The sequence below is a fragment of the Lissotriton helveticus genome, chromosome 3_2 (genome assembly GCF_964261635.1).
Source record: "Lissotriton helveticus chromosome 3_2, aLisHel1.1, whole genome shotgun sequence".
NCBI classification, from domain to species: domain Eukaryota; kingdom Metazoa; phylum Chordata; class Amphibia; order Caudata; family Salamandridae; genus Lissotriton; species Lissotriton helveticus.
The window spans coordinates 335,926,542-335,938,636 of record NC_136062.1 but is presented as its reverse complement, the minus strand read 5'-3'; positions in this window follow the sequence as shown (position 1 = coordinate 335,938,636).

Sequence of the window (12,095 nt, the reverse complement as noted above, 5' to 3'; positions counted from 1 at the left end):
CTGTTTACCTCCTTCCTTACGTCGAGGGAACAAAGACTGTACTGGGGAAGTCTTTCATAGGAGGTCTTCTCTCTTTCCTGGGGCGTCCCCCAGGGCTCAGCACTGTCTCCTACCCTGGTAAAGATCTATGTTACCCCTTTGGCCAAGCAGATTCAAGCGAATGGTTTTTTGATACTATCTTATGCAGAGGACACACAGATATACTATTTATATCCTCGTGTGCAGATGTATTGGCAGGTCAGTTCCATAAGGGTCTTACAAATATCATCAGATGGATGCATCAAAACTTCCTAAAACTAAGTACTGATAAAATGGAGGTGGTAGAGTAGGGGACCCTAACTCTGGAATAACCTATGGAGGCCAGCAGAGACAGGGCTTCGTGCAGACCCAATCAACAAAGCTAGAAATGTGGGTGTAGTGTTTGACAAACATCTCTGCTTTTTGGAACAGATTAGATATATTACATCTTCTTCTTTCTTTCTTCTAAAAATCTTCCGAAAGATCCTCCCTTTCATTCCACAAGAATTTTTTAAAAACGGATTGTCGACCTGATCCTTTTCAGAATAGACTACTGCATGCCCTTGTTTTGGGCATTGATAAACTTCTCTTATCGAAACCCCAGTCGCTGCAAAATGCTGCCGCTTGTGTGCTACTTAACATTTCTAAATTTCTACCCATTTCCAATAGCATCAGGGACCTCCACTGGCTCACGGTGCAGCAAAGGATTAGGTTTATGGCACTCTGTTTGGTACACAAAGCACTGTTTGGAGGAGGGCCTCGTGGCGTACAAAATATTTTTTAACCCACGGAGGGACATAAAATCAGAGAATTCCTGGCTGGTTCTTGTACCTACAATTAAAGGGCCAGGAGAGGCGGGAGAAGTCTCTCCTATCGGACAGCAAAACTTTGGAATACTGCTGGTTGCAATAAGACTACAATCAAACAGAGCCTCTTTTAGGTATTTACTGAAGACCTGGCTCTTTACGCCCAAGTAAACTGAAATATTTCCCCTGCCTTAATAGATGATGCAAACATTACTACCTGCGCCCAGACGCCTAGGCACTCATTGCGCTTTACAAATGTCTACTTACTCACTAACTTATTTCGGCAGATGAGATGTTGGTTACCGTTGTGATGGAGTAACCCGACCTCCAAGATCTAAATCAGTCCTAAGTCATGGGCTCAATATCAAAGCACCTATAATCCTAGAGGAGATGGTGCTTTGTACCTGTTGGTACGATTTCAAGGATTATAGGAGCTTTGATATTGAGCCAATGATTTAGTGTGTTTGGTACTGAACATTCACCAGATCTGTAAGAACGAACTTGATAGGCTTGATGGACCTTAACATTCTAGTTAAGGGCCAGCAGTTCCAGTGGGAAGTATTAATATGGTAATTTGATTTACTCGATTTCTTTGATTATTTGATTTCTTATACATATTGGAGAGATTGCAACTGAACTGATATTATTGTGAATATTCAGTTTGGTTTGCGGCCTAATATGGTGCCTAAAGGCTGTTAACTGATTAAGAAACCGGATGGTACATGATTAATTTATAAGGAAAGTATTCGCAAAGCATATGAACCAATGGAAGGGTATATGGAAGTCTGAGTATTTTTAGTTTTTAATAACCGTTTGTGCTGTGTATGAATGCTGGAGGCAATATAAGAGGTAGAGCTGTCATGATATGAAAAATTAATGATAATGATGGAGACTAGTGCCGAATATAGGTTATTGTTTTGAAATTTTGATATTTCGATATAGTGACAGTTTATTTAAGGATCTCTACTTATTGACGAGGTTTATGATTTATGAAGAATTAATAAGGATCGAAATAAATACATATTTCAAGTATTTGAAACTTCCCAGAGGATTAATCTAATATATAGGATGTAATTGGGAGATGGAGCGAAAATTGTTTATGCTTTGCAATAGACGGCATAGGAAAATGGATATGAAGACTCCTCAGTGTCCTGAATAAGTATGTAAGGGGTAAGGAAAAGATGTAGTAGACTGTACTTATATGGCCTAGTTAACTGATGGATACTAGAATTCTAGGTGGTTGGTGAGATGTGAGAAAAAACTAACAGACACAGATGTGTTGACCTATATAATTAGTAAGAAGTTTCCGAATTGTCGAGAATAAGTACATAAGGAAATAGGAATCGAGGTATTAGACTGTTATGGCCTATTTGAATGGTAGACAATAGGATTCTAGGAGATTGGCTGATCGTGAGAAAGAACATATAGAAATATGTATAAACCAGGCAGTACTTGGAACCAGTTTCATATGAAGAATGAATGGTGCTCTTGGACCGTATGAACAGTGCCCAAGTGATGGTTTCCTGTTAGTTGAATGGTGGATAAAATAAACTAATACGGACATAGATGAGGCTGCTATGAAAAGGAGAGTGGACCTGAAGGAAAATAGTTACAGAAGACTTAGCATACATTTACATATATCAATGACAGTCCCAATTGAGAACCGTGTCTCTAAACAGGGTCTCAAATGGTTTTAAAGTTAGATTGTCCTTTTTTTTTTTACATTCTGCATGAAGGACTAAGGTTCTTTGTGAATGAACAACTTTTTGGAGGTGTGGATATTAGAAACTAATAATTTCAGAAATAGATAGAGAATGGCAGTAATAGCGGACCAGAAATGAATCCTAATTGAACTACGTGCCTCTCCCACTGGGGCTGATGCCCGACTAGCTTGAAGGACAAACGAGGGGGCAGGCCCAGGTGTTAGCTTCATCTGTCTGCGACAGGCATAGAGCTCTTTAAAGATAATTTAGGGACATATTATCAAGAACAGAGTTAAAAATTATTTCCTCTTTAGCGGCAGGAAACTGCAGCTAAAGAGGAGATAATGGGCTTGATAATATGCCCTTGTGAATTCCCATAGAAGCCCAGGTTCACACCAGAACATGGGCTTCTATGGGAATTCACAAGGGCATATTATCAAGCCCATTATCGCCGCTTTAGCGGCAGTTTCCTGCTGCTAAAGCAGCGATAATTTTAACGCCGTTCTTGATAATATGCCCCTTAATTCCTGGGCACTGCCTTATAAAGAAGCCATTCAGCTTCTGCATGAGAATTGTTGGCTCATGCAAATGAGCCTGCATAGGTTTTAGGTAGGCAAAAGGCGACTATTTAAAATGCCTTTTGAAGCCGGGTCTGGTTGCTCAGTGGACTAATGCATCCACTGCAGGGGCCTGTGTTTGACCTTATGGTCACAGGTTCAAATCCCGGCAGGGCAATTCAGCCTTTCATCCATCTTAGGTCGAGAAAATGAGTACCATTGAGTTGGGAACCAATAAACATCTGCTATTCAGTGCCAAGATACCCCTTTAAGTGCGAATGTGTGCTTCACAAATACACATGTTATATTACAATATTTAGTACAAATCCAACTTACCAAGTCCATGAATGCACTTTATAACTGGTTCCTAGATGGAGAGAACATTATTTAATTTTAGTATTAACTCCCAATGCTTTCCTATGGAACTCTGCTACAGTGAAATAACTTTTGGCGTCTTATCACTGAAAGGATAGGAGTTACAATTTTCTGAATGCTGTATTGAGTGTTAAGACTGGACCCCCCATTTTATACTAGTATATTGGGACTACGATCTTCTTTGAAATTACTGCATTACAATTGTGCATTATGTTTTGTGTACTTTCTATTTTCTGATCACTTTTATACTATGTTGGTGTCAACAAATCTGTAGGTATTTTTATCATCTGGCTTATACCCCAAACAGTGTTCTCTCGCTCCAAAAGCAGAGCTATACGAAATAATATTACCACCTCCCTTTAGTCTTTCCTGCTCACATTTGGCTAATCAGAATCAGTGATGCTCAGTTCATGCCCAATTATTATTGTGGACTCAGTACTGTAAGCGCTACTTGCCATCTTCTCCCGTTTAATAAGCTCAGTGGGCCCTGACTGCATTTCTCATAGAACCATGCCTCACAGGACCACTCATAATTCTAAGCTACTGAGCACTAAATATATGTTCATACTTTAAGAGCTTACCAAGCATTGTTTAGCCAAACCCTAAAACCTAGGGAATCCTATTGGATCACATCTATAGGCATATGAGGAAGAATTACATTTGTAGATAGGAAAAAACAAACAACGCCCCTTGAGTCTTTTCACCAGTAACACTAAGATACACGCCAGGGAGGAACCCCAACCGAGAGATGTGGTCAACACTAGACAACTTCCTTAGTCCATACAAACCCCCATAAACAACAAATGACTTTGGGACCAGCTAAACGCAACCCAACGAGGATCCGGTGGTCTAACACTAAACAACCCCCAACTATTCCATGTTCTGTGTTTTCGTTTTATGTACAAATTCGTTACGCACCAAATCGTAACAACCTATATGTTCAATGTTACATGTGAGTAATACTGTGGGGCAGACAATCGAGGAAGACACTATCAGTCACTCATCACAATTGAACACAGTCACCACCGCATATCGCAGATCCCTATGTGTATGCCAGTGATACTTGATACCTGTTATATGTCACATTGTATTCTGTAATGTGTAAATACCAATAAAGTTATAAACAAAAAAAAAAATTAAGGGACTGATTAGGATGGCGGACAGATGCATGACCGCTGGGCTGGAGGCGGCGGAAAATGCACCTCATCGTCCGCCAGCAGCGGGCCTTCCGCCCGCCATATTAGGAAGGGGAACTGGGCACATTTACCGTCCGCCGCGTAAAAACGTGAACCACCGCGGGAACACACCAGACACCACGGTGGACGGAGCCAATCCAGGTTCACCGCCGTGCAAATTGAAATCCCGACCATCCGCAATATTACGATGTCGCAAACAAACCAGAACACAGCAGCGGAAACACCTCCATCTCATAGACGGCGGAAGCACCACAACGGAGAGGGAAAGCATTGCCACGAGACCCACCGCACGGACCCGAGCGCCATGGACCCAGCCCTACACGCCTTCCCGGCCCTGTTCCTACTTCACTACCAGCAAGTCATGCACCGTCGTGGACGCCGCCGCAGGTACGCAAGCATGCAATACACACTTTTATATTCTTTGAGTAAACTTTTAAACTTTGGCCCTGTCTATCATTCTTATTGAGACTACAACAGCTATATCCTTATGAATAAGATGTACAATAGAGAGATGTGTACAATCGGGGAGTGACAAAGTCTGTACTTGACTTCACTTTACTGTACAAGGACTACACCATCACTGGCCTGAACTGTTGGCATTTGTTGAGAAGGATTAAGGGTGACAGATTTGTGCACCAACAAATGTGGTTACAGAGGATGGTTCCAATTTAATCTGGTCGGCACTGAATGGACCTATTTGGATGAGATAAATTGAATATAGAACAGAATACTAAACTTCCATAGTTCAGGTCTTTTTGGCCCGATTCCAAATTGACCCAGGCTCAACCTGATCCTAATGCCTGGAAACGAGGTGGCTGTTGTGGTAATCTGGAGAAATCAATAAGAATGTTAATAGGGATGTATGTGTGTGCGAAGAATGAATGAGAAGTAAGGTGCAAGAGGTGTATGTTGGGAATTGTAGTCAGAATGGGGTGGTTAAATGCAGTTGGTGGATTTTGAATTCAATTATTATGTGGCATTACTTCTTTGTCTAATGGGTGATGGCAGTTATTGTCCTTTTGACTGTTTTTCAATTTTTGAGAATGGCATTGTATAAACTGTCTATGTATATTTCATGAAGTTGTAGAGATGTACCTCTGTTACATTTTTCAACTCGTAGGTTTGTCCGCTCAGGCGAAGTGTACTATAAGGCGCTATCAGTCACTCCAAGATCGGGACTTAACAATTTTATTGGGAAAGAGTATTAAACAAGCTTGGTGGTGTTCATTTCTTATTGCACGGGATTGAGCACACTGATTATGACAAGCTCCCACAGGTCGAGAGTCTGCTGGTGTGTGAATGTAGGTTCATTAAAATTTCTGTTTAGATGAAGCAGCCAAACATTAACCATATTAGCAATAATTCTTGAGAACCTGGCAGTATATAGGTGCTTATGTCATAGGGTTACGCACACGGATTGGATGGCAAATACTGCAGCTGTGCTGTTATGAGGTGACCTTTTACAGAGACGCACTGGGACCAAGATTGACTGACACCACTGACAAGATAGGAAATCCCTTTTCCAAAATGCTGTTAGACGCAAATAAGGAAGCAACATTCCCACCAGAATGCACACCAGCTAGGGAAATGGTGATGGGGAGGGAGTTCCACAGATGCATGTGACTTAGCCAATGGCATGAATATACATTCAAAGATGTTGAAATTACGGTTCCCATTGATTAGTACTTCACACATACCAAGAATAGAAAACTTGAGAAGAAGAATGTACAATTTTAGATCTCAACCCAGACCTACACAATTTGAGGACCTGAACCTTTGGTAGCAGGTCCCACATGAAAAGAAAAACATAAATTTGCATTAAAAGTGTGTGATAATGGGTATTTATGGATAAGCACACAGGATGATGAGAGGCAGAAGAGGTGATGGGAGGAAGTGATTGAGATGCCAGGAGCTTGCTCATTGATAGAGAGAGATGACACAGAGAAGGAAAATCCTCTTGATAAAAATAAACCAATGGATGAGGTACAAATAGAGAAGGTCAATAGAGAGGACACCTTCATAGACAAACTCCTTAGACTTAGACTGCCCCTGCATAATGCAGCACCAGCACCGGACGCTACAGCTTAGGGAGCTGCTGAGAATGGAAAGACCAGAGCGAGCCTTCCAGAGTCCTGTGCTCCAATGAGTTACATCGAGACTACTGCTTCATCCAGACCTCAACACCACCTGAGTTGTCCACAGTCATCAGAAAACACCAGTACATGTTATGTAAGCCATCCAGAGAGAGAGAGGCTTTTGGAATTCCTGTCGCAGGAGGAAACGTGACTGTCTTGACTGCACAAAATACCTCACATGGTAAAAAACAGATTCCTCAGAGACTTAATGCCTCCCAGTTGAAAGTTGAGTTTGTAAAAATTGTAAGGCTTAACATAATGATGGACTTCATAGGGCACTACAGTGAAAGCAAATTACTACACATGAGCAAGGAAGTTGCAAGGGTGTAATGTGATGTAGAGGTAGAAGTGGCAAAGGAACGTCAGGAGGATAATGGATGACATAGAGCTGAAGCTGTTAAAACTGAGAGGATTAAAGATGCATGTGAGGGAATTGCTCAAGAACATCGGGTCCCTAAGGTGTGTTAAAGAAATTCCCCTTAAAAGAGGTACAGGGAGGAACATATATACATGTTCATTGGTCCTGGGCAGATCTTTTCCACTTCAAATATTATCTTACTAGATAAATGGTACACGCACATAGAGCAGAGATTGAATATTTCAAAGGTTTTGTGGGAGCACGTGGATGAATTTTTCACAGTGAGGATTCCAAAGGACATTTAGGCAGAATGTAAGAGAGCTATTGATTGGATTACTCAGGAACCCCCTAGAGTAGAGAACACAAATGCACCATCACCAAAGCACAAAGCTAAATACAACACAGGCATTGCCCACTTTAAGCCCAATGTTTGCAAAAAGAAGATGAATTTGCTCATGATTTTCTGAACTTATCAAGAACCCAAACAATCTGTGCATGCATAATTTGAAAGGCTAATGCAGGTGAACAGGGAGCATAGAGGTCTGAATGATACACTTGGGGACTATATGGGAGGGATCCTTGCCTCCCTTTTCCAAGGGCTGAAACCTGAGATTAGCAATCAGATCATACAAGGATGATGGGAGCACATGCAACTCTCCAAACATGGCGTTGCAAAAAGCAAATAAAGAGTGTAAGATAGTGCAGGATTAAACACAATGAAACCAAAGATTTGTTACCTGCTATCCCATGGTGTCAAATAGAAGTCAAGTATCCAGTACATCAAATTGAAAAAGTGGGTCAGAAGAGTATCACACATGCACATTGAAACAGTCCTTAAAATTAATTTTCTAACCACACAGAGAGAAGTACAAATGTTTTTGAACATGGTTGGCTACTGCCAGCAATGGACCCCAAATATTTCCTTTTTGGCAACGCCTTTGCTGAGGCTGATGCACAAACTGATGTCAATAAGCAGTACCAGTGGAAGACAAAAGCATGGAAGCCTTCCAGGAGCTTAAAACATAATTTACAGTGCACCCACTCTTGGAATACCAGACTACACCAAACAGTTTATACTTGTTAGAAATTGGGTTTCTGGTTGGCAGAGGTATGCACCCTGTCCAAACAGAAACCACTATCCTATTGAGGGTAAGTCAGATACACACCCCCAGTAACCCTGTGCTCACCCTAAGGTATCATGGCACAGAGAAGTCAGACTTAACTTAAGAGGCAATGTTTAAAGCATTTCTACAACACTTCAAACAGTAACACTGTGAAATCACCACATAAAAAGATACCACACCTGGTTGGAAAAATAGAGCTTAATTTTATTAACAAAACAAGACCAAAGCAACAAAGATCTGTTTCTGGAGTGTAGTCTGAACATGGTGTGCAAGGTCAATAAACAATGCCCCTTGCTATTCTGTTCTAGTCAGTCCCTAGCACCTAGACAAAACATGCTAACACAGCTGCGCTGCTGGAAACTTGTGCTTTTGATATTACGGGGATGCATGTTGTTCAAACACACACTTGGAGAGGGACTTTTCCAGGGAAAAGAGCTATGCTGTTCCTATGATGTAAAACTTCCATCTAGGCACTAAGGTATGGGATCTGCTGACAAAGCCCAGAGATCTTCCTTTATATAATAAACTTCAACTTACGAAGGGGAGGGTGGTTAGGCCTTACAGTCCTTTCTCCACTTCTTGTATATGATGACATCCCCCTTTATATCCTATGGAATTGTAACAATGCTAACTGTTTTAGGTTTATGCATTTTGCTGCAGATAGTGGCTCGTATACTTCATTATAGAGCACAATAGTTAAAATAAACCTTTTGAACTATTACCATGACTCTGACTAGTCTTATTGTGGCCAAGTATGAGTGAGTGGGCAAAAGGGCACGTCTTGCTACCATATTCTTGAGAGAGTCAGGAGTGTTGAGTTCTGGGAGGTCTAATCATTTGTAGCTTCATGATAATGTAGGAGAACAAATGATACACTGGAGCTAGTCGGTTTTGGGAGTTTGGGTACTAAGGTGGTAGGAAGGTACAACCCCTAGACACTGAGGTCCTGTTTTCCTGCGCATAGTTCTGTGTATGTGCAGAATCCCCACAACAGGTCATGCTAGACTAGGTTAAATCCAAAAGTTCAGGCTTACAAAGATGGGAAGCGGGCTAGATACAGGGACCAATCTTGTCCCGCTGAAAAGTAACTTGTTGCCTCATCGAAAAGGGTCCGATGCATGGAGCATAGGAGGCGTTGCCTCGGTATCGAACCCTTCGGATATAGGCGATGCACTTGTTTGTCGTGTAGTTCCTATAAATCTATACTAGATCTGCGTGTTTAGACAACAACATACAATGTAGGATTGGTGTCCAGACTGATTCTAGACACCCCCACCGGGTATGTTACCCTGTATACCAGCTAGCTCACAGTGCCACAAGAAACCCCTCTTACCAAGGAGAGAATAGTTCTTGAAAACTATCGAACATGACAACCCTGATCCCTCAGGATAGTGGAAACAGTGTAATACTTTTCGCTCAGTCACTCGTCCTCACTTTGTCCCAGAGAGATATACAGAATAAACGGTGGTGACGTTTTTCAATCAGCATTTATTAAACCAGCCTAATTCTATTGTAAAATAGGTGTCATGAGACAACAGTTAGACAGAAACAGATATGAATTATTAGAAGCACTAACAGAGTAAAATGATGGTACATTTCTACCATTGTGCTAAAACAATGAATACAGGCAAGTATATAAAATACATGATAGTAATAATGCATACTCCAACAATGCGACCATAAGTAGATGTACCTAAGTGTACCTATGGTGAATGTAGGTGTAAAGCCAAGAATCCCTCTAGGATAAAGTCAACCTCATTACCTGAAGTGAGAGACTCAAGGACCCTGTCCTGGTTTTGAGATGGACGCCCCGCAAGATCTTTTAATAACTACAGCCACTATTTTTTATTCACACATTTATTTATGATTTATGTTTGTTGTGTTATGTAAAAATATTAATGTTTGTTCTTTGTCAAGTGTTAATATTAGTTATGTATAAATGCTTGTAACTTTTAAGTGTCTACCATGATGCACTTTGGTTGTTTCAGTGATCTGTGTTTATGTCTGAATTTTATAATCTTTATATGAACAAATATCAATAAAATGAAAGTTTTAATCTAAATTTGGTGTACACTGGTTCTCAATATATATCAAATGTTCTAGTATATAGGGCTTGAGATGTTAAGATAGCCCATTAGTCACCTAGAGTTGTTATTGTTCCCAATTGTATTTTCCCTGTCCTAGGTACATCTAGTATTTTCAGGAGGTCCCTTTTTTTTTTTACTATAGACACCCGCAAGGGATGTCACACCACTGCGAGCTGGAGTGTCTAGGTGCAGGAGCCTCAGCGCCTCACGTCAGTGTATCAGCATGGAAGTCCTTTTCTCCCCTCATTACCTTAGCACAATATGGTGTTTAAATACCCAAAGTGTTACCCTGAAGGGTTTTACCTTGCTGTGTCATGTCTGACTTAGGATGACGGAAGGAATTACCCTTATACATAGTTATTATGCAGGGGATGGTGTAGTCCAACTGAGTTTCCAAGAATCCTCATGCATAAAGGTAATACCGTAACTAGGTAAAAGGTCAGTCCCAAGAACTGTATGTATAATAGCAGGTGAAAGGTTAGGTGACTACCTGAGCCTATATTGGGATACCTAAATAAAACAGGGATACCTATATGAAACAGGGATACCTATATGAAACAGTTTCTGAGCTTTGCAAGCCGGAGATGCATCGTTGTGAATCAACAAGATAACGGCAATGTGTCATCGTCGACTCACACAAGTCGAGGATGAGTCGAGAACTGAAGGCATCAAGGGAGATGCGCTGATCTTAGCAGTGCACTGACAGTGATGCAAGGATTTTAACTGAAGCAGCACTTTATACCCACTTCAAGAGCCCAGGACTGGATTCACACCACTTGGCAGGGCAAGACTTTCAGATGGCAAAGTCCAGGTGCTGTAGGTGAATGATTGGAAGGTAAGCATATAAGCCCTTTGATGAACCTTGGTTCTGGGTTGGAAAGATGCAGGTCCAGTCCTTCACACTCCCAGGCAAGAGGGTAGCAGGCAGCAGGTTAGCACAGCAGAACAGGTGTGCAGCAGAGTAACAGTCCAGCATACCAGCAGTCCCTTCAGCAGTATACCAGTGCTTCTTGCTGGCAGTGTATCCACGGGCCCAGAATTGTACTCAAGTGGTCATGCCGGAGGTCCAGTACTTGTACCCAGTTGTGTCTTTGAAGTGGGGGAGACTTCAAAAAGAGGCCTTTGAAGTGCACAGAGTCCCTGCCCTTCCTGCTCTTGCTCCAGACTCACTGTAATGGAGTATGCAGCCCTTTGTGTGGTGACAGGACACAGCCTATTCAGGTGTAAGTGCCGCTCCTCACGCCCATCCTGCCCAGGATGCCCATCAGAATGAGGATGGCCCATGAGTCATACCTAAGCTTCATTTGTGTCTAAAGGGAATGCACTAAGCCCAACGCTAATCCACCGCAGACATCTTTCTAAAAGTGGCATTTTCAGAGTTACAATGTAAAATCTAAATTCACCATGAATTGGTGTTATAAATTGTGATTTCAAAGAGACCAAATTTGGGGGTTCCATCTCTTCCCAATTGGAAAATACAAGTATAAGATATAATAGGGTAATCCCAATGTTAACCTACGGGAGAGGTAGGCCTGTAGTAGTGAACAATGTAAAACTAAAAAGTACATGTACTACTTTTTAAGTATACTGCGCCTGCCCTTGGGCTGTCCATGGCCTACCTTAGTGGTGACATATATATTTTTAAAAGGAAGGTTTGGTCCTGGCAAGAGGGATAACTTCCCAGGTTGACACAGCGTTTTAAAACTGCACACAAAAAACAAAACTCTGCAATAGCA